This window comes from Pavona decussata, unplaced genomic scaffold (genome assembly GCF_977016875.1).
Source record: "Pavona decussata unplaced genomic scaffold, jaPavDecu1.1 SCAFFOLD_84, whole genome shotgun sequence".
Lineage (NCBI taxonomy): Eukaryota > Metazoa > Cnidaria > Anthozoa > Scleractinia > Agariciidae > Pavona > Pavona decussata.
This window is the reverse complement of record NW_028145502.1, coordinates 6,225,676-6,245,386: the sequence shown is the minus strand read 5'-3', so window position 1 is coordinate 6,245,386 and position 19,711 is coordinate 6,225,676. Positions and strand designations below refer to the sequence as shown.

Genomic DNA, 19,711 nt, shown 5'->3' with positions numbered 1-19,711 from the left:
TTGTTCAAAGAAGACTCGTTCCCTCCGTTCACCCCCCCCCCCAACCCCCGGTGACACTGTGCTCTACATTAAAATTCAGTATTTGAAACGGCTCTATTAATAAAAGACCAATCGACTCTAAATCGGACCCATCTTGGGTTGAATGAAAATTGATCTACCAGTCGAAGTCGGTATGGTTGTAGTGATTGGGGCCATTTTGAGTTATGACAAAATAGTTGTGTTCCTCGATGTCAAAACAGCTTCATTAATAGGAGCAGAGACGGCTCTACATTAGTATAGATCCAGCTAAGCTTGAACGGGAATGGCTCTAGCGATAAGAACCTATACGCACCATGTGGCGATCATGAAATATTTTCCACTCTGGGCGAAATCGGCTTATTCGTGGGGCTGAAACGGTTTTTTATTGGGGTAGATCTGGACCAAATTGACAAAATGAACCCACGAATTTGAAGAGTCCAAATCAGCTTCAGGTGCCATAGCGCTGAGTCGGCACTTTGGGGCTGAAATGGATCTTTTGAAAGAACGGTGTATGTTTTAGTTTGATTTTATTTCCTTATTTTGAGCCGGGAGGGGGTGTCGATGCACCCAAGACGACCTTAAATGGTTGAAGAACTATTTGCACATTAAGTGAAAGGCTAGCTCGTCCAGGATAACTCTGGCTAGGGTGGGTAGCCGAGACCACAAGCCCTTATTGATAACATCAACAAAACAGGCAAACACTATACAAACTGACTAATTTTACTATTAGGCTAACGGACTTTTCACTTACAATAGACGAATCGAAAAGCAGCAATCATTTTTTTTTTGCAGTCTTTACAGCCAATAACATCACGTCTTAACTGATAAACGACTAATAACCTCTCGCCTTCAATCAGGTCAATTACCAAAATCACTAATACCATCTATTGAAGCTCCACAATTTATTTGAACCTAATAACGACGTTTGCTTAGGTTGTGGAAACGTCCGCCAATGTAATCGCAAACAGTCCTTCTCGTAATGTATCAAACACGAGGAAGAGTGTTTCATCAGATATCCAAACACTGAGAAGTAGGTTGTAAAAACGAGGCGCAGCCGAGTTTTTTCAAACGACTTCGAGGTGTTTGGATATCTGATGAAACACACTTTCGAGTGTTTGATATGGCTTCTCAAATGATCAATAATTCTTGGAGAAATTCAAGGCTAAAGTTGGCAAAATTTTATGGTAATTAGGATCACATATTCAAACCAGGGTCACGGTAGTGATTTTCTTTGTGTTCTCTTGATGAATTATTGATGAGTTTGAGAACGAATGATCAAAACTTACGTCCTTATGGCATGAGGCCATTTATGGAATTGTTAAAATTGTCTACAAGGTCCTGGTAATTAACGCTCCTGGTAAAGCTTCAAATTCGTCTTTTAATACTTAACAACTCACTAGAAACGGTCATAAACGAGAAAAAAAATTACAGAATTAATAAACGCGAACTTAAAAACTTAAGGAAAACCGAATGTACAACAAATCGTATAGAAAACACGCAAAAATTCATAAGCGAAAATATAACTACTTACAAGATCTTTACGGCAACTCTGAGACTACAACAACTGATTTACAAAGGCGAAATACAAAACTTTACAAAAATTTTAACCAAATAAAAAATGCCGAAAGAACTTATGAAATTAAAAACAAACGATTACGTAACGCGACGCCAACAACAAAAAAAGTAAGCATAAGTTACAATAAGCTAAAGTGAACGTGATGACAAATTATCTCAACAATAAATGAACAGAAAAATCTCTTTCTCGTGGTTACAGTCCTCCAATGTTTGAAAAGCTTATTATAATTTAATTTCTGTCATTTAAATATGTTATCTTTTTTTAAGAGGTGACTAGGAACGAGCTGCTGTTGGCTTTTCGGAAGTGCTTTTGACACTTTTAACAACATTTTCAGCCACATGCGCTTTCACATACGCTTTCACTCTGCCAAAATATATCTCATAAAATAATGCCATCTGTCCAACTTATTATCTCCTAATTATTTGCAGAACCTAATTAAGTGACGAGCGAAACCGTAACTGCCTATGTATAACGAAATGTTTTTTTCTTTTTCCCTGTTTTCGGCTGTTTACAAGGTCCTGGTAATTAACACTCCTGATACAGCTTGAAATTCGTATTTTAATACTTTGCAATTCACCTGAAACAAACATTAACGAAAAGAAAATACAGAATCAATATACGCGAACTTAAGAAAAACCGAATGAAAACAAATCGAAAGAAAATTCAGAGGCAAAAATATACTACTTACAAGATGTGCACGGCAACTCCGGGATCATAACAACGGATTTTCAAAGGCGAAATACAAACATTGATAAAAATTTTAACCGAAAGAGAAAGGCCTTATGAACATGAAATTAACAACAAACGATTGCGTAACGCGACACCAACAAGAAAAAAGCGTAGGTTCAGTATAAAAAGCTAAAGTGAACGTGATCAGACAAATTAACACGACGATAAACAAACAGAAAAATCTTATTCTCACGGTTACAGTCCTCCAATGTTTAAAACGGCCTTTGCTTTTCGAACACTTTTAACAACATTTTCAACCACCTACGCTTTCACTCTGCCACAATATATCTCATAAAATAATGCCATCTGTCCAACTTATTATCTCCTAATTATTTGCCGAACCTAATTAAGTGACGAGCGAAACCGTAACTGCCTATGTATAACGAAATCAGGTTTTTTTAAATTTTGTTTTGGCTGGGTTGATGCGTTGCAATTGTGGCTTGTGTAATCCCAAATTGATTAAAAATACAAAAGCAACCAAAATTCAAACAAAAAAAGAAAAAACCAAAACAACTTACAAGCACGGAATCTCATTCGCGACCCTATTATCAAGTCTGATGAGCCAAGGTTGGCACTACTTCAGCCGCCATTCCTCGCTCCAGTGATAACTTCATGCCTTTTCAGAACTGTTACAGATTCCTTTACTCCGAATTAATATCCGAAAAATTTTGTTGTTCTATTTTTGGACTGTATTTCTGGAATGACATTCCTCCAAATATTTCATCAAAGCCTTACAAGAAACTATTTAAGAAAGTTCTTTTGAAATTCTACTTTTCCCAATATTAAGTTTGACTTTGTATAATTATTTTGCTCCGTTGCACTCACTAATAGTTTTGTTCCGTGTCTATGCATGTGATTTTATGTTCTATTACGTATATTATATTATCTCTTCCTTGATCCTTGTTTTTTTTTTTTCTATCTTTAGGGTTAAGTATTAATCCTTCTATTTTTGACTGTTTCTCCGTTATTCTATTACTTTTATTCTCATAATAATATATTGTGGAGATGATTGGAGAAAATAAATAAATAAATAAATAAATAAATAAATAATCTTCCTGACACTTACTGTTCCTGCGCAGTCACCAAAGGTCCTTAGAGGCGTTCGAGAGGAATAAGTGAAATAAAAATTAGTGTCCCATAGTCCTGACGTGTATTTTTTAAGAACGTCATTTACTACTCAGATCTAAAATGTCAGTTTTCAGCTGTGTCGGATTCTACCAAGAGAGAGTAACAAAGTTTCTACAAAAGTGCTTCATCCCCTCCCCCGAAATTGCAATAACGACACTAACTGATAATATCTTTTCGTTAATATTCATGACCAGTCTTACCCTTCTCATTTTCTCTCTCCTATAAAATAAACTTTCATTTTGTTTGCAGGGACCTCAGGAACAACCTAATTGAACATCTACCAGAACATGTATTTTCACGCACATCCGTATCGAGTATCAGAGACGTTTTTCCCTGTTGTTCATAATTGTTTTCACAGCAGTCAATCAATTTGGTGACCTTTGTAGAATTAATCACTCTTACACACCTTTCTGGTCCCATTTTGTTTTCTGTGGGGCATTTGAATTGCCTCGATTGCCCATCCATCGTCATGATCAACGGGAAGAGAGTAGACTTAAAAGTGTCACAAATTTTATCATTTGTTAAGACATAATTTACATAATTCCAGGTGCATCTCATTTAAGCCTTCCGTTTGTAAAATATTTTACTGTTGTTACTACAAATTAGCAATCTTTGCGAAAGAGAATATGAATGTCCCTGCGTACCAAATGGCACGACAAGCGAATGTTTTGATAAACACCGCAAGCTAGGTTTAATGAAATCAGCTTTAAGTCAGTGATACACCAATGAGATCTTTTACTTAACGTTTTGTAACACTTAGCACAATGTACTGACACGATGTAGCCCAAGGAGGGGGAGACAATGTGATCGATCTATCAAACAAATTATATATTTTCCATTTGATAGAATAAAAGAGTAACAAAATTTAACCAGTTGTTAAGATACAAATTATTTAATTCCAGGTGCATCTCATTTACACCTTCCTCTTGCAAAATCTTTTATCAAAAACATTGTCTCTTCGCATTGATACTATAGCTTGGAAATGTTTGTGATATCAGTCTCTATATCAGTAAAGTCGCCAAGACTAGTGAAAATCAAACTAAGAATTGCACAGTTTAAGGAATTTTTCGTTGAAAACTTTCTACTTAAAAGACTTGACATGCGCGTTCAGGGAGAGCGCTCTCAACGATCTCTGGGAGTAACGTATGCTCTTATCCAGACTCCATCGCCCAGCGGGAATTAACTAGTTTTCCTTTGTCTCTGCCTTGACAAGACTCCTGAATGGTGATCTTTCTTCAAACTCCGGTAAATAGAAATGACATTCGTTGACGTCCCAGTAGACTGCTGCTATATAATGGTCGCCAAGAGAATAGTCTACGGAACAACAACAAAAAAAAAAAAGAAAAGAAAGAAAGAAAAGGAAACCCGTATTTTTAATTTAGCAGGAGCGCGTCGGCTTCAAATCCAGCTCAGTTTCAAAATAATGCGAAAGTATGCTGTCTCATGCACTACTTAACAATTATTCCACGAGCGCGCGTTGGATATGAGATGATAGATAGCCAACGAGGCGCGTAGCGCCGAGTTGGCTATAATCATCTCATATCCAACAAGCGCAAGTGGAATAATTGTTTTATTAAAAACAACCAAGAAATATTGCTAGATCTTACTGATTTCGCTGTGCAAGAACGACCAGAAGGCAATTTAATGGTCGCCATTTCTCGGCCATAGTATAATTGCTCATATACCATGGCCGCTAAGCCAATCAAATCCCTCGTATTGCATTATACAATGATGCAGTTTTTAATAATTACTAATATTCTTTTGATCGTTGCCGGTGAAAACTTCATTCGTTTGCTTCCAGCCATCTTTAGAGAACGATTTGGCGATGTTCCGCATCATAAAGTCGTCAGTCCTAAAACACAGTGATTGAATTCGATAAGAACCTATGCGCACCAAGGTACCGATCATGAAATAATTTCCACTGTGGGCGAAATCAGCTTTTTGGCGGGGCTGAAAACATTTTTATTGGGGTCGATATGGACCAAATTTACAAAATGGACACACGAATTCGAAGAGTCCCAATCAGCTTCAGGGCCATAGAGCTGAGTCGGCAGCTTGGGGTTGAAATGGATCTTTTGAAAAGCGGTGTATGTTTTAGTTTGATTTTAATTCCTTTATTAATTCACTGTAGGAATATATGATATGAATTTAAATTCTTGAAATAAATGTGCGATTCTAAACCCGAAACTGGAGCACAAATAGATATTTTCATTTTGTGCCGGGTGGGGGCGAGTTGTCTCGCCCACCCAAGACAAACGTAGACGGTTGAAAAACTATTTGCACAATAAGTAAAAGGCTTGCTCGCCCAGGATAACTCGGGCGAGGGTGGGTAGTTGAGACCACGTTGCCAACATCAACAAAACAGGCAAACACTATACAAACCGACTAATTTTACTTGCAATAGGCCAACGGACTTTTCATTTACAATAGACGAATCGAAAAGGAATAATCATTTCTTGTAATTTTACAGCCAATAACATCACGTCTTAGCTAAAAAACGACAAATAGCGTCTCGATCGCCTTTAATCATGTCAATGACCAAAGCTAATACCATCTACTGAAGCTCTACAGTTTACCATAACCAAAAATCCTAGACGGCAAGCGCTTTTTATCGCTCAGGTAAATTAAGGCATGGGCCCCTAATAAATCACTCAAAAAGTGAAGGAGGTGATCTATCTCAGAACACTTTGGCAGTAGAAGGTTGAAACTTTGCCAGACACATATATTGACAAATTGTGTCAATTTGGTGTTTTTTAATTATGTAAATGTTGTCACGTAACTTTGCACGCCCACAATTTACTGTAAATAAAGAAAGCAAAAATGGCAACACTTTTGTTTGTGAGATATTTAACCTTATTGGTACAAGACAACTTGCAATAAATGCATCTACAAAACTGTGCCTGGAAGCTGTTGCATTTTTAAATAATTATTAAAATACACGAATTTTTCAATTAGTCAAGTCCAAGCAACAACCGTGAACGATAATCCTGCTGGTATACGTTGGATCAATTGTTGATCTGATCGGCTTAACAAATACAAATGATACAAGAAGCAGAGACCGATACAACGTAGAATTACGGTTTAAAGGTTACTATATTTCGGCTGGCCAAACCAGCCTTCTTCAGGTATAATGAAAATTTACATTGGGACATACGCTTATATAGCTGACAAATATTTGCGCAATAGCGGAATTACGTTAAACTAAATTGATTGACAGTATAAAATATGAAGCAAATGAAATAATAGTTCGCGAAGAAATGTACTAGCTTTTTTCCTTTTATTATTTTCTATTCTTTGTTACTATTATTTCATTTGCTTCATATTATCCCCCTACGTAAGGCCTTTGCTTAGAAAAAATCTTAAGAAGGCCAAGCACAGAGGTGATATCTTAAACGCCCTTAACATTATTAAAATGATAAATAAATTTTAAGATAAAGCTTTTTCAGCCAATGGAAGTCGCGTAACCTAATTTGCATAATCTAAAAGTACCAAATTACCGCAAATCAATAATGTATGTATCTGTCAAAGTTTCATCTGTCTACATCAAAAGAGATAGACGGCCCCAACAGTTTTTGAGAGAACAATCTTGGGCCCATGCCTTAATTCACGCGAGCGGTAGGTGCGGATTTAAAATGGCGGCCAGATCGAATAAAAGTGTAAGTGGGGCATTTTAAAGGCTTTAAAAGATGTGAATGCCACTGAATTTTTAAAGAATCGATCAGCATCAAAGAAAGGTCCTTTTTTATGAAGTAGAAATGGTACTGAACGTAGAATAAAAGGAAATTCGAAATTCACAAAAATCCTACTTCTCGGTGGACGTTTTTTTGGGGGACAAAAACATTCGTTTTTGTAGCTTAACATCACGTCTTTTGAATAGGAAGCTAAGGAAATTAAATGTATATGACAAACTATTTTCCCTCAGCAGACGAAGGAAGGCATGAAGGTCGACACTACTTTAAGAGGTTAGAAAGAGGATATTGTGTTCACTTATGAGTTTATTTCAAACAAAAAAGGCACTGCCAAGAATGATTTTATTCTGACCTTTCCTTCGATTAAAGTGCTGTTCGATCACTGCTTTATCGATTTTTGAGCTGGGGAAAGCTGCATTTTCGAGGCCAAAAAATGCAATAGTTTATAATTTTCCCCTTATTTTCTTTATGATCTGCCGCCATTTTTAATCCGTGTATGTGTCCTTTACGCATGCTTAGTTGGCAGCCGTGTTGTATAGTATTTCTGGCTATGCTTGAAGCTGATAACGAATTTCACTTAGGTTATCGAAACGTCCGCCAATGTAATCGTGAAACAGTCCTTCTCCGGATGACTTTGGCGCTTGCACGCTGAAAACATGTCATTCATTGCTATTAACCTATTTATTTTTTTTTAGAAAAAAAAGAATTAACCACAGAAAAATGAGTCATTCCCAGGAAAACGAGTTTGCCCACCATTTGGGGACTTAAGATATTGTTTAGGGTCAATGCCGATTAACATTGTAGTTCCTTATCAAAAAAGTTATTTTTAATTGCTGCTTATGCTTCATAAAATCTATGCGTAATTTTATTCTCAACTCTGTTTTATCTATATAATTTCTTCTACCACAAGACCATTTTTAAAGTTAGGAAAATATTGGAATCAAATATTACTTTCATTCTAAGGGAATAACCTTAAGGGTAAAAAAGATCGCTCGACAAAAGCTGCAGCGCAAGGTTTAGCACCGCAAAACGGAATGAAAAGAAAATAAAAATGCTCAAGAAATTCCTACCATTCGATATGTACTCACAATTCTCGCAACTGCTGAAAAAGTCCTCATTTTGCAAAGAATTATGTTGCGTTTGTCCATTTTCTTCAACACAGCCTTGTTAGCTTTACTGCCATTTGTGTTTCTGGATATGAGATAACGTTTTCTTAATCACATTATATATTTGACCTAAAATTATCAAACATATGACACAACGTTGGATTCCATTTCCTTGTTGCAAATAAACATCTGTTGTTCTCTGAGAAGCTAACACATTATAGACTCACTCGGCAAAGAAACCACGTAAAATTGTAATATCTCATAGAGGCATTTTATTTATACAATGTTTGACCAACACAGTTTAGATTGACAAATATAATAACAACGATATGTCTTTTGTTATCCTTGGCAAACAAGTACTCAAGGCAGCATTGAGTTTTTTTCTTAGCTTGGAAACCTTCCGACACAGGGGAAAGTGAAAGTGGTAAATTTCCATTAAATTATTATTAAATCAATTATGTTCTTGACGCCTAGTTACAAATAGATCAAGAAACATCGGAGATAATAACTGGTTTTGATAGCAGAACATAAATTTAGTGACGTAGAAAAGAATTTACTTAAAAATATCTAATACAATCAGAAGAGAAAATAAGGGAGCAGAATGAGCTCTATAGTCTGAGTTGGTCAGGTCTTGCACAACCTGAAGAACCAATCAGAATTTACTTTCTTATACGGATGTACAAAATACGCACGTGTTGTGAGTGTGTGACAGAAAGTTTGCAACTCGATGTTCAGGGTCACCCAACGAGAGCATTAAAACAAGACTAATTTTATAAAATGTTTTCTGGAGTTTTGAAAGGCCAATTAGTGTAAGCTGATATAGGGCTTGTTTTATCTGTTCGGATTCTTGAGCTAAAAATCTAATAAAATGGCCGATAGTTTTAGGGAGGAAATCCTAAACAAAGACGTTTTAGAGTTGCTGTTGGCTTTCCGAATTGTTAGGTGCCCTTTTTTTAATACTGTTGACACGGTATTTAACACCCTGAAAACAAAATGGATTTGCCTTTTAACGTGGCAAAAACTTGAAGTGACCTTTTGCTAAACATAACCCTAGTATTTTCTTTCTCAATTAAATCCCATTTTCAGGGGATTGAAAAGTATTTGCGAAAAAATATTCAGTTAAACTAGCCGTTGGGTGGGCGTCCCTAAATGTTTTTGATGCGGTTTCCATGCAAAACTAAGACCGATGTATATAAATGTCTTTTTTGAGAGGTCAGGTTTGATCACAAGGAAATTTTCTGATTTTCAAACGGCCATAGCTGACTTTCTCCTGAGCGTAGAAAGTTGAGTACACTAAACTGATGGAAGTAAAGACGGACGAAAAGACAAGTGATAGTCAATACACTAGTACTTCAAAGTTTACTGAACAGCTATGTCAAGAACACTTACCCAGCGAGAAAATAATCCGATTGAATATTAAAACAAATATCACAGGGCGTCTTTATCAGAAGAAATGAAGTCAAAATAACTTAACCTTAGTGTGACAAATAGAGGCGAAGCAAAACAAGTAAGGTAAGGTTATATAAATCACGTTTATTAATCAAACTGGAGGAAACCACTTGTTGTAAGTTCAAGGGTAAATTCAAGCTAAGCTGCCCGAGGTTCTGATTAGGAACTGAAAAACTATTGGCACGAAATTTTGCTTTCAAATTATAAAAATAGAATTAAAAACTCAGCTGAACGACATTTCCGAGTTCATAGATAATACAGACAATTTGTATAGCTCATCTCCTTAGCCCAAACAACGTGCGTTTTCCGAATGAAAAATCGATATATTAAAATCAACAATTTGGCGTGCTCTTTTCGTCTTTAAAATTCCATTGATAACGAAAACTTTTTTAACCTTGTTGCGTTCGCACGTTTTCTTCGATATTTTCCAAGACACTCTTTTTTGGAATTCCTTGAGATTGTATTTTTTGCTGCTTATGACGCAATGCAGGTATACAGCTTTTTTTTTGACAGTAGCAAGCCAATTGCGGACAAGAACTCTGCAAATTAACATACATTTCCTGGCCACTTCTGTTGCAAAGTTAAAGCGAAAATTAGGGCGAACACATGCGTTGAGATGTGAATTTCATTCTTCGCTTCTTTCATGGGAAGAATACAACACTGCATAATTCTGTATTGTTTCCTTGCAAAAGTCCTTTTAAAAAACTTGTGCTTCGGGTTTCAGCAGGTTTCCAGGTTGGAAACCTGCTGAAACCCGAAGCACAAGTTTTAAAAATAGTACTTCTCAAACTCATGAATTATTCATGTTCTAATGACCCAATTAGCTTGCACCAATTGAGTCAGGTCAAGAGAGGATGAAGGCCTCTCTTGGTCAGGTGCATGTATGAACATATCGAGCAAGACACATTCGATTAGTTCAAAAAAATGATCAAGACACTGATCAAGAAATTTGAATTTTAATCAGTCCTAATACTAAATACAGTATATTTGCCGCTTCAATCATTACTTTCAACAACAATAGGGCAACATATTATTCTTTCCACCGGACTATTTAGCAACCTCCATCACGAATTTTGACAAACCAATAGTTCAGCGACAGAGCGTCCATTCCGGCAATATCTGCGCTTAGAGCGGTAACCTTGTGAAAATCGTAGTCCTTGAAGAGACCAACACTATCTAATACCGGAACTTTAACCTCCCTTAACCTCTGCCATTCGCCAAAAATGCTCACAGCCCACTTGTTTTTGTACTTAGTTGAAGCTGGAACGGCTTCATTCGCTAGAACATTTTCTTGAAAAGAAGTTTTAGGAACGCGAAATCGTTCTGATCCGGACTCATACTTCATCACGCGCCGTAATGTTAATATACCAAAAAACTCGTCTCCTTGCCGCATATTAAATATCATTTCATTTACCACGAATAAGAAACAAACAATAGCCTATTGAGCACGCCTTTTAATTAATTATTCTTCGGAAATAATTCCACTAAATTCTGACACTAGTTTGAGAAGCCAGCTCAAAAACTCGTGCTTCGTTTTTCATCAGGGGTGCTAATCACCTCGAAACAATAACAGCACTCTGCCTTCGCCGTCGTGCTTTCATCCGTTTCTTGGTGTCTGGAACCTCTGATCAAAAAATTTGCACTCGTTTTTGATCCATTACTTCAAACTCCCGAAAATTGAAACGACATTAATTTACGTACCTACAGATTGCAGCTATATAATAGCCGCCTAGAGAATAGTCTAAAGGTAGCGACACACTTGGCGATTTTATACGCCGGTCGCCGCAAATTTGATCACCAGCGAAAATCGCAAGCGATTTTCGCCACCGATTGATTAGGACAAACCTATCGATTTTTTTCGCCGATCGCGGCGATGTGGCAGTTTTGAAAACTCATGTGATAAAATCGCCCAACCTTATGGGTTGCCTTTACCTGCGATTTGCAGCAATAAACGTAGAAAATCGCGGGAACGGGCACACTTGGCGAGTGCCAGATATCGGCGTACAAAATCGCCAAGTGTTTCGCTCGCCTTGAGAAACAAAAAAACAAAAACAAAAACAAAAAAACAAAAAACCGAAGCAAAAACAAAAAGGATTTCACAATTTTCTTTTTTAATTTAACAGAAGCACGTGGGCTTCAACTTTAGCTCAGTAACAAAATAAACGAAAGTATGCTGACTCAAATACTATTAACTTGATATTCTTTCCATCGTTGTTGGTGAAAACTTATTTCGTTTGCTTCCATTTGCTTCCACTCATCTTGAGTGAACGCCTTAGCGATGTTCTCCATCTTCAAGTGGTCAGTCCTAAAACAGTGATCGAATTTGATACTTTACGCTTCCTTTTTAATATCCGTGCAGAATGTGCTCGAGAAGCTTTTATACCCAATTGGACAAAAAGCATGCAGGTTCAAGTAAACAATAATGGCACTAATGAGACGCTAAAAACTACAACTATCTTTGATTTATTGCACAACCTTTCGTGGCTGTCCGATGACGGTATTTACCCACCGCAAGTCAGAACATACTATGTTCAAAGAAGACTCGTTTCCCTTCCCCTCACCTCCTCCGGTCATACTTTGCTTTACATCAAAACTCAGTATTTCAAACGGCTCTATTAATAAAAGACGACTGAAAATGGATCTACCAGTCGAAGTCAAAATAGTTGTAGTGATTGGGGCCATCTCGTGTTGTAACAAAATACTATAATTCTGTTCTTTGATGTCAAAACAGCTCCATTTATAGGAGCAGAGACGGCCCTACATTAGAACCAGCTAGGCTTGAACGGAAATGGCTCTAGTGATAAGAACCTATATGCACCAAGGTGCCGATCATGAAATATTCTTCAATGGACGAAACCGACTTTTTGGTGGGGCTGAAAAGGTTTTTATTGGGGTCAGTATGGACCAAATTCGCAAAATGGATCCACGAGTTCAAAGAGTCGAAATCAGCTTAAGGGGCCACAGAGCTGAGGTGGCACCTTGGGGCTGAAATGGATCTTTTGAAATAGCGATACATGTTTTAGTTTGATTGTATTTCCTTTATTAACTCACTGTAGGAACATATATTGAATTTAAATTCTTGTAAATGAATGTGTGATTGTAAACCGGTAGCCGAAACCACAGGCCCTTATTCATAACATCAACAAAACAGGCAAACACTATACAAACTGACTAATTTTACTAACAATAGGCCAACAGACTTTTCACTTACAATAGACGAATCGAAAAGCAGGAATCATTTTTTGCAGTCGTTACAGCCAATAACACCACGTCTTAGTTGACAAACGACAAATATCAACTCGCCTTCAATCAGGTCAATGACCAAAGCCACTAATATCATCTATTGACGCTCCACAATTTACTTGAACCTAATACGACTTTCAGTTAGGTTGTGGAAACGTCAGCCAATGTAATTACAAACAGTCCTTCTCCGGATGATCAAAATTTACGTCCTTATGGCATGACTCCTGGATTGAAGCAATTTTTGGAATTGTTTAAATTGTTTACAAGGTCCTGGTAATTAACACTCCTGGTACAGCTTCAAACTCGTCTTTTAATACTTTACAATTCACTAGAAACGATCATAAACGAGAAAAAAAATGCAGAATTAATAAACGCGAACTTAAAAACTTAAGAAAAACCGAATGTACAACAAATCGAATAGAAAAAAAGCAAAAATTCAGACGCAAAACTATAACTACTTACAAGATCTGTACGGCAACTCAGGGATCACAACAACTGATTTACATAGGCGAAATACAAAACGTTATAAAAAATAGATTAACCGAAAAAGAAAGGCCCAATGCACTTATGAAATTAATAACAAACGATTACGTATGCGACGCCCAGAAACTAACTTGGAAGAAAAAGTAAGCATAAGTTACAAGGAAAAAATTAGCGTTGGTTACAAAAGCTGAACTGAACGTGATGACAAATTTAATGTTTTAGCTGATTGCACAACAGTGAATGAATGCAAAAATTCTAATTCTTGTGGTTACAGTCCTCCAATTTTTGAAAAGCTTATTATAATTTAATTTCTGTCACTAAAATATATAATATTTTGGAAGTTTTCGAGCTTCTGTTGGCTTTTCAGAAGTGCTAATCGGCCTTTTTCACACTTTTTACAACATTTTCAGGCACATACGTTTACACTTGGCCACAATATATCTGGTAACGCCATTTGCCCAACTTATTATCGCCTAATTATTTGAAGAACATAAGTGACGAGCAAGATCCGAACTGCCTGTGTAGAACTTAATGTTTGAAGGTGGGGTGGGGGATGGGGCTGCGTTGGAACTGTGGCCGGCAAAACAATCAAAAATCAATCAAAAAAAAAAAAGGCAATGTATACGCACCTCATGCCATTTTTAAATGTTCCCACGCAGTCACTAAAGGTATTTAGAGGTGTTCAAGAGGAATGAGTAAAATGGAAATAAGCGTCCTAAAGTCCATGCATATAGTTTATGAAAACAATATTTTACTACTCAGACCGAAAATGTTAAGTTGAAATAATTCTCAGCTGCGTCGGCTTCTACCAAAAGAGAGTAACAAAGTTTGTTTCAAAAGTGCTTTATCCCCTGCCCCTAAAGTGCAATAACCAAGCTAGCTAGTAATATATTGTCTTTAATATTCATGACCTGCCTTACCCTGCCGATTTTCTCTCTTCCATAAAATAAACTTTTATTTCGTTTGCAGGGACCTCAGCAACAATCGAATTCAACATCTACCGAAAGAGATATTTTCACACCAATCATGGATGTACACTTTGTAAGTGTGAGGGACTTCTTTTTCTTTTGTTCCTTGTTTTTTTCCCTAACAGTTATTTAACCAGGTGAGCTGCGTAGAATCTCACGTAGAATCCCACTCTTGTCTTATTTTTTGTGGGCCACTTAAAACTACATGCATTTATGTGCCAAATCTTTTAAGGTCACCTTGCATGAATTGAAATTGGTTTATAAAACAGTGGTGAGTGTATGAAAATGACAGGAAGATGGTATGATAGGTTATCGGCGCAAGTGGATTAAAATAAACGTGATGTAAGCACCTGGACCGGAACCGCAAATGCGATGCCTAGTATTATTGCTAAATGCTTGATGTCACACGATGAACTTGTGAATTAATTAATGAGTCATTATCGCGCACCTTTGGCGCACGCACGCTGAAAACATGTTTTTATTGAAGGTAAGCCCAGTTAATAGAGAGCTATCTTTATTTTTACCTCGGTATTTTCCTATTATCCGAATTGACGACAGAAAAATGAGTCATTCCCAGGAAAACGAGCTTGCCCACCATTTGGGGACCTAAAATAGTTCAAAAAAATGATCAAGACACTGATCAAGAAATTTGAATTTTAATCAGTCTTAATACTAAATACAGTATATTTTCCGCTTCAATCATTACTTTCAACAACAATAGGGCAACATATTATTCTTTCCACCGGACTATTTAGCAACCTCCATCACGAATTTTGACAAACCAATAGTTCAGCAACAGAGCGTCCATTCCGGCAATATCTGCGCTTACAGCGGTAACCTTGTGAAAATCGTAGTCCTTGAAGAGACCACCACTATCTAATACCGGAACTTTAACCTCTCTTAACCTCTGCCATTCGGCAAAGAGGCTCACAGCCCACTTGTTTTTGTACTTAGTTGAAGCTGGAACGGCTTTATTCACCAGAACATTTTCTTGAAAAGAAGTTTTAGGAACGCGAAATCGCTCTGATCCGGACTCATACTTCATCACGCGCCGTAATGTTAATCTACCAAAAAACTCGCCCCCATGGCTGCATATTAAATATTTATTTCATTTACCACGAATAAGAAACAAACAATAGCCTATTGAGCACGCCTTCTAACTATCTATTCTTCGGAAATAATTCCATTAAATTGTGACACTAGTTTGAGAAGCCAGCTCATAAACTCGTGCTTCGTTTTTCATCAGGGGTTCCAATCACCTCGAAACAATAAAAGCACTCTGCCTTCGGCGTCGGGCTTTCATCCGTTTTTCGGTGTTTGGAACCCCTGATAAAAAAAACTTGCACTCGTTTTTTATCTATTACTTAGAACTCCCGAAAATTGAAACTACATAAATTTACGTCCCTACAGATTGTAGCTATATCATGGCCGCCAAGAGAATAGTCTAAAGCTAGCGACACACTTGGCGATTTTATACGACGATCGCGCCAAATTTGATCACCAGCGAAAATCGCAAGCGATTTTCGCCACCGATTGATTAGGACACACCTATCGATTTTTTTCGCCTATTGCGGCGATGTGGCAGTTTTGAAAGCTCATGTGATCAAATCGCCCAGCCTTATGGGTTGGCTTTACTTGCGATTTGCAGCAATAAACGTAGAAAATCGCGGGAACGGGCACACTTGGCGAGTGCCAGATAATCGCCAAGTGTGTCGCTCGCCTTAAGAAACAAAAAAACAAAAACAAAAAACGAAACCAAAACAAAAAGGAATTAACAAGTTTCTTTTTAATTTAACAGAAGCACGTGGGCTTCAACTTTAGCTCAGTAACAAAATAACACGAAAGTATGCTAACTCAAATACTATTCACTTGATATTCTTTCCATCGTTGTTGGTGAAAAACTTATTTCGTTTGCTTCCATTTGCTTCCACTCATCTTAAGTGAACGCTTTAGCGATGTTCTCCATCTTCAAGCGGTCAGTCCTAAGACAGTGATCGAATTTGATACTTTACGCTTCCTTTTTAATATCCGTGCAGAATGAGCTCGAGAAGCTTTTATACCACAATTGGACAAAAAGCAGGTTCAAGTTAACAATAATGGCACTAATGAGACGCTTACGACCACAACTATCTTTGATTTACTGCACAACCTTTCGTGGCTGTCCGATGACGGTATTTACCCACCGCAAGTCAGAACATACTATGTTCAAAGAAGACTCGTTTCCTTCCCCTCACCTCCTCCGGTCATACTTTCCTTTACATCAAAACTCAGTATTTCAAACGGCTCTATTAATAAAAGACGACTGAAAATGGATCTACCAGTCGAAGTCAAAATAGTTGTAGTGATTGGGGCCATCTCGTGTTGTAACAAAATACTATAATTCTGTTCTTTGATGTCAAAACAGCTCCATTTATAGGAGCAGAGACGGCCCTGCATTAGAACCAGCTAGGCTTGAACGGAAATGGCTCTAGTGATAAGAACCTATATACACCAAGGTGCCGATCATGAAATATTCTTCAATGGACGAAACCGACTTTTTGGTGGGGCTGAAAAGGTTTTTATTGGGGTCGGTATGGACCAAATTCACAAAATGGATCCACGAATTCGAAGAGTCCAAATCAGCTGAAGGGGCCACAGAGCTGAGGTGGCACCTTGGGGCTGAAATGGATCTTTTGAAATAACGATACATGTTTTAGTTTGATTGTATTTCCTTTATTAACTCACTGTAGGAACATATACTGAATTTAAATTCTTGTAAATGAATGTGTGATTGTAAACCCAAAACTGGAGCTCAAATGTATATTTTTATTTTGAGTCGAGACACCCGAGACCCGCTTAGGAGGTTGAAGAACTATTTGCGCAATAAGTGAAAGGCTTGCTCGTCCAGGATAACTCGGGGGAGGGTGGGTAGCCGAAACCACAGGCCCTTATTCAAAACATCAACAAAACAGGCAAACACTATACAAACTGACTAATTTTACTAACAATCGGCCAACAGACTTTTCACTTACAATAGACGAATCGAAAAGCAGGAATCATTTTTTGCAGTCGTTACAGCCAATAACACCACGTCTTAGTTGACAAACGACAAATAGCAACTCGCCTTCAATCAGGTCAATGACCAAAGCCACTAATATCACCTATTGACGCTCCACAATTTACTTGAACCTAATAACGACTTTCAGTTAGGTTGTGGAAACGTCAGCCAATGTAATCACAAACAGTCCCTCTCTGGATGATCAAAATTTACGTCCTTTAGCATGACTCCTGGATTGAAGCAATTTTTGGAATTGTTTAAATTGTTTACAAGGTCCTGGTAATTAACACTCCTGGTACAGCTTTAAACTCGTCTTTTAATACTTTACAATTCACTAGAAACGATCATAAACGAGAAAAAAAATGCAGAATTAATAAACGCGAACTTAAAAACTTAAGAAAAACCGAATGTACAACAAATCGAATAGAAAAGACGCAAAAATTCACACGCAAAACTATAACTACTTACAAGATCTGTACGGCAACTCAGGGATCACAACAACTGATTTACAAAGGCGAAATACAAAACGTTATAAAAAATAAATTAACCGAAAAAGAAAGGCCCAATGCACTTATGAAATTAATAACAAACGATTACGTATGCGACGCCCAGAAACTAACTTGCAAGAAAAAGTAAGCATAAGTTACAAGGAAAAAATTAGCGTTGGTTACAAAAGCTGAACTGAACGTGATGACAAATTTAATGTTTTAGCTGATTGCACAACAGTGAATGAATGCAAAAATTCTAATTCTTGTGGTTACAGTCCTCCAATTTTTGAAAAGCTTATTATAATTTAATTTCTGTCACTAAAATATATAATATTTTGGAAGTTTTCGAGCTTCTGTTGGCTTTTCAGAAGTGCTAATCGGCCTTTTTCACACTTTTTACAACATTTTCAGGCACATACGTTTACACTTGGCCACAATATATCTGGTAACGCCATTTGCCCAACTTATTATCGCCTAATTATTTGCAGAACATAAGTGACGAGCAAGATCCGAACTGCCAATGTAGAACTTAATGTTTGAAGGTGGGGTGGGGGATGGGGCTGCGTTGGAACTGTGGCCGGCAAAACAATCAAAAATCAATCAAAAAAAAAAAAAGGCAAGGTATACGCACCAGCACCAGATCTCATTCACGACCCTATTTTTAAGTCGGATAAACCAAGGTTGGCACTACTTTAGCCGGTATTCCTCTCTCCAGGGGTAACCTCATGCCATTTTTAAATGTTCCCACGCAGTCACTAAAGGTATTTAGAGGTGTTCAAGAGCAATGAGTGAAATGGAAATTAGCATCCTAAAGTCCAGGCATATAGTTTATGAAAACAATATTTTACCACTCAGACCGAAAATGTTAAGTTGAAATAATTGTCAGCTGCGTCGGCTTCTACCAAAAGAGAGTAACAAAGTTTGTTTCAAAAGTGCTATATCCCCTGCCCCTAAAGTGCAATAACCAAGCTAGCTAGTAATATATTGTCTTTAATATTCATGACCTGTCTTACCCTGCCGATTTTCTCTCTTCCATAAAATAAACTTTTATTTCGTTTGCAGGGACCTCAGCAACAATCGAATTCAACATCTACCGAAAGAGATGTCTTCACACCAATCATGGATGGGCACTTTGTAAGTGTGAGGGACTTCTTTTTCTTTTGTTCCTTGTTTTTTTTTTTCCCTAACAGTTATTTAACCAGGTGAGCTGCGTAGAATCTCACGTAGAATCCCACTCTTGTCTTATTTTTTGTGGGCCACTTAAAACTACATGCATTTATGTGCCAAATCTTTTAAGGTCACCTTGCATGAATTGAAATTGGTATGTAAAACAGTGGTGAATGTATGAAAATGACAGGAAGATGGTATGATAGGTTATCGGCGCAAGTGGATTAAATTAAACGTGATGTAAGCACCTGGACCGGAACCGCAAATGCGATGCCTAGTATTATTGCTAAATGCTTGATGCCACACGATGAACTTGTGAATTAATTAATGAGTCATTATCGCGCACCTTTGGCGCGCACACGCTGAAAACATGTTTTTATTGAAGGTAAGCCCAGTTAATAGAGAGCTATCTTTTTTTTTACCTCGGTTTTCCTATTATCCGAATTGACGACAGAAAAATGAGTCATTCCCAGGAAAACGAGCTTGCCCACCATTTGGGGGCCTAAAATAGTGTTTTCATATAATCCATGCGTTTTTTTTTTTTTTTTCTCAACTCTGTTTTATCTATATAATTACTGCTATTACACGAACTGACAAGGAGTGAGCAACTAGACTGATATTGGAATCAAA

General features: G+C 37.3%; 1 protein-coding gene, 1 long non-coding RNA gene and 1 pseudogene across 3 annotated transcripts in view; 1 reads left to right on the top strand and 2 right to left on the bottom strand.

Annotated features, from left to right (window-relative positions):
- Positions 1 to 19,711, bottom strand: part of LOC146475649 (ras-like protein 1) — a 491,817-nt pseudogene that overhangs the window by 373,503 nt on the left and 98,603 nt on the right. The window lies entirely within an intron of this gene.
- LOC146475651 (uncharacterized) overlaps positions 1 to 19,711 on the top strand; it is a 145,425-nt gene that overhangs the window by 66,358 nt on the left and 59,356 nt on the right. Inside the window, exon 3 of the long non-coding RNA XR_014865928.1 lies at positions 14,391 to 14,462. This is a non-coding gene — a long non-coding RNA (uncharacterized LOC146475651). The remainder of the gene's footprint in view (positions 1 to 14,390; positions 14,463 to 19,711) is intronic.
- Positions 1 to 19,711, bottom strand: part of LOC146475652 (uncharacterized) — a 417,346-nt gene that overhangs the window by 386,943 nt on the left and 10,692 nt on the right. The gene's annotated exons all lie outside the window — the stretch shown is intronic.